Here is a 4163-nt window from a genome sequence, read left to right as displayed (position 1 = left end):
GAGGGAAGGATGGTCATTGATGAAATAGCTTAAGACATTTGGGCCTTCGATACTGCCCTGAGGAACACCTGCAGCGATATCTTTGGAGCTGAGATGATTGACCTGCTACCACTACAATAATTTTACTGGGTAATAGATATGACTCCAGGCAGTCTGCTATTGGACTCTCCAATGTCGGTGTTATCGCGTCTCGATAGTGAATACTGTCTACTAGATTGGAAACAATACAATATATGGGTGGACAGGTGCCTTCGGAAAAGACGCAAAGTGAACTGATGCGTTAATTTCGTATCTTTCTCCACTGATGCTTTCTCCACAGGTATGTATTTCCAGCTGATTCCCTTTTTGCAATCATTAATATTTCATTTGTGCACCTTTGTTTATTTCTATATTCCTTCAATATATCACCACAATCTGAATATAAATTAAGAATGCAGATTATATGCTGGCATTGACAGCGATGTATGCAAATCAGGAAAGAATAAATCAAAACTTCACTGGATTACAACTTTTGGTGTTTGTGTCAGCCATTTCCTTTAGCATTATGTTCACCTAACCTCATATATTGAACATGGATGCTTGACTGCACAAATGGAACTTCTGTTTTTTAGGGCTCTGTATTTATTCACAATCACAATTCTCCGAGAGCAAGTTTACGCTATCATCCATATTTTGACGTCAAAGGACCATAGTTGTTCACTGTGCTTAACTAGTTCCTTGATTCAATTGCATACGTACAGTAGATTTACTATCAATCCGAAATGAATCCATTCCCGTACTTTTCCTGACTAGCGCTCCATTTCGCTCTGCTTCAACTGTTTGTTCCCTTGTCCCCTTTAACGTTCATTGTTCTCTGTCTCGGCTACACCCACTATCAATTAAGTCCATGCTCTATCTACTCAAATTGTAATATTTATTTCTGCAGCATCCCGATGTATCATTAGTGTTTGAAGCATAAACGAGTGTTTCCACAAGGCTTCCATAACGACTTCGGACCATGTGATGAAATTCATGCACAAACTTCAATGTATCATTATGCCAAAATGCTTTATTCTCTAGTCAGAACTTATTATCACAGTTGATTAATGTTCTTCTGGATTCTAAGATTAATGGAGGTGCGATTGTCTTCACATGTTTCGCAGCAACAAGCTATGTAAATAATTTAGCTACAAATGAGTGAGCTTTCAAAATAACTGTGCTCGAAAAATAAATAAAGTTGTATTGGCAGTCAACTGTGCAATGAGAGATTTTCTGGCTGATAGAATCTGCGGAAATTGCTTCTATGAGATGACGCTTTGCAATTACTGGGGGCATTTTGCTTTCTGTCAGAACTGATAGAAACTGGAAACCGGTGCGTTATTCAAGGAATATTAACGAATTAGTCAGGTAATCACATAATGGCCAACTATAGACAGACATCGCTTTCATTTTCATTACTGTATACATCAGCTGCTTCGTGAATGATTAATTTACAAAAAATTAACTTGGATTATACTGAGTAATATATCAGATCCTCTGCGACTTACATTACCCATCAGCAACAGTATACGATTGCAGCCTCGATTCCTTTCTCACACAGTTGTCACCAACACTGACGTCACTTAGATATAAAGAATGGTGGCAGGACTTTACGAACAAAAATCACTCCTGGATGATTCCGGTGATAAGCGAACTGTGTAATGATATGTTTCAGAAGCAGGGAGCGTCTGTGTAGCCCCATAATAATTTAATGATTCGTTTAGTGCAGGTCTCTGATTAAATGTATCATTCGCATTCCGTCGCATGCAACAACAGTAAATTGTAGGATTGTGGTAACGAATGCGATTTTGGTCCTGTTTGCACTTCAGGAAGACCAGCAAAATTATAATTACGAAATATGAAGCTCGTTGATCCAAAAATTATTATTAAATACATATTTAGATCCGATAAATATTCTGCGTGCCTGGGATGGTCTATACGCTCAGAATGTTTTTCTGTAATGTTCGCGGGATTGAAAAGAGGATTGTGACCGTGCTTGACAAAGTCGGTTGTCAATTGTCTTCCATCAGGACCACCACTTTTTGTTTAGTAGCGTCTTGTTCCGTAAATCTTCGTGTTGTTCCGATTTCTGCGAGTAAAGTTCCACAGTGAAGATATTCCGATCAGTGGCCTCAATTAGTTTATAGGAAAGCCGTGCATTCTGACCGGAATCTGCGTCATTCGCTATTATGTTGGACACCAGGTATCCTGGGTATATGGATTGCGGAACAATCTCCACTGCCGCTGAACTGTTCCATGTTAATGGTGAAATAACAAGTGGAGCATTGTCGTTTTTAGCCAAGATTATAATTCTCACTATAGCCGTGCTGCTCAGTGGTGGAGATCCAGCATCCTGAGCTTGAACTTTGATCTGGAATTTCTTCAATTGCTCATAGTCAAAACATCGCAGTGCGTGAATGCCCCCACTTTTCGAGTTAATAGTAACGTAAGCAGAGGCACGCCCGTCTTGGCTCTGATTTTCTAGAAAAGAATACGAGGCTTCTCCATTCTGGTCCAAATCGGGGTCTAAAGCGCTAACAGAAAAACATCGATGCACCAGACGTATTGTTCTCCATCAGCTACACATATTATGAGGATTGTGTGAACCGTGGGGTGTTTTCATTAATATCGGAAACATAAACGACGATGGATCTGTTCGACGAAAGGGAGGCCGTCCCTGCATCCCAAGCAAAGATGGATATGTTGCACACTGCTGTCGCTTCACGATCCAATATATCACCGGTTACTTATTTGTAGTGATTCCTCAAAGTTGATTGTAATTTAAATGGCATGTTGACTGGAATCTGACATCGAACGTGGCCCTTCTCCCCTGAATCTCTATCCGTGACGCTAAATACAGCGATCAGAGTACCTGGTGCCGCATCCTCCGGCACCATTTTGGTTACTCAGGTTAGTTTTATCTCGGGGGCGTTATCATTCACATCAGCTATTCTGACAAGTACTTTGGCCTGTCCCATGTGTGGAGCGCTGTCCATAGCCTGAACCGCGAGTTCATAATTCTCTGATTTTTCTAAATCCAGTAAACTTTGAACGCTGATCTCTCCGGTTACCTCGTCAAAATTGAACAATTCTCTCAATCTTTGGGAAACGTAATTGGTGAAGGAATATTTGAGCTCAGCGTTTGCTCCTTCGTCTGGATCAGCTGCATGTAGTTTGATCACCAATGTACCCTTAGATGCGTTTTCTAAAACACAAGTCCTGTATATTTCGTGATCGAATTCAGGGGCGTTATCATCGGCGTCCGTTACAGTAATACTAATCTAAGCTGTGCCAGATCTTTGCGGGATCCCATCATCAACAGCGCTCAATACCAATTCAAAGGATGATTTTTGTTCGTGGTCCCAGGATTTCTCCAAGAGCAGCTCAGAGATTTTGTTACCATCATTTGCTGTCTGCATTTTGATGCCAAAGTGCTCATTTGAACTAATCTGGTAAAAGCTGATACTCTTTGTACCCACGTCCGGGTCATGCGCGATCTCAAGAGGGAAGCGTGCTCCTGGTTCAACTGACTCAGCGATCTGCAATGACAATTTACTGTTCGGGAAAATCGGTGAATTATGATTTACATCTAATATCTGCACTTCAAGAGGAAATATTTCGAAAGTATGTTCCACAGTTAATTCTAAAAAGATGGAGCAGGTGGAGCTTTCCATACACAGTAGTTTCCTGTCGAATCTTTCATCAATGTATAATATACCATTTTCCAAATTTACACCAAAATATTGCTTTCCGTCATTAGACAGCAGCTGCAACTTACGGGTTGATAATTCCCGAACGTTTATCCTTAAGTCGTCTGCGATGTATCCAACAAAGGCAACCATCTCCAGTTCCTCGGGAAAAGAGAAACGAATCTGTCCGAAAACCGGGTCCGAGAAACAAAACAACAACAGAAAACACGCCCCGCCGCTAAATACATTCGACATTCTCTGGATTATATTCGACCTAATTCAGAATTCCGCACTATTGGCAATCGCCACTTTACTGCACCATACGCTACGCATCTGTAGCACCGAAACGCCGATATTATGCTCAATATTGCACCAATGCGAATTGAGCAATGTTCCTAAGCATGGCTGTAATGCGTAAACGTAGGCACTGTGTCTCTTCCGTTGTGATTCTGCTCT

General features: G+C 41.1%; 1 pseudogene; it reads right to left on the bottom strand.

The window, feature by feature from the left end:
- Positions 1–1527: 1527 nt before the first annotated feature.
- Positions 1528–3962, bottom strand: LOC139261963 (protocadherin-10-like; annotated as a pseudogene).
- Between the last annotated feature and the right edge of the window lie 201 nt (positions 3963–4163).

Source organism: Pristiophorus japonicus, chromosome 4 (genome assembly GCF_044704955.1).
Source record: "Pristiophorus japonicus isolate sPriJap1 chromosome 4, sPriJap1.hap1, whole genome shotgun sequence".
Taxonomy (NCBI): Eukaryota; Metazoa; Chordata; class Chondrichthyes; family Pristiophoridae; genus Pristiophorus; species Pristiophorus japonicus.
Note: the sequence above shows the minus strand (reverse complement) of the source record. Positions and strands in the feature narration are given on the sequence as shown.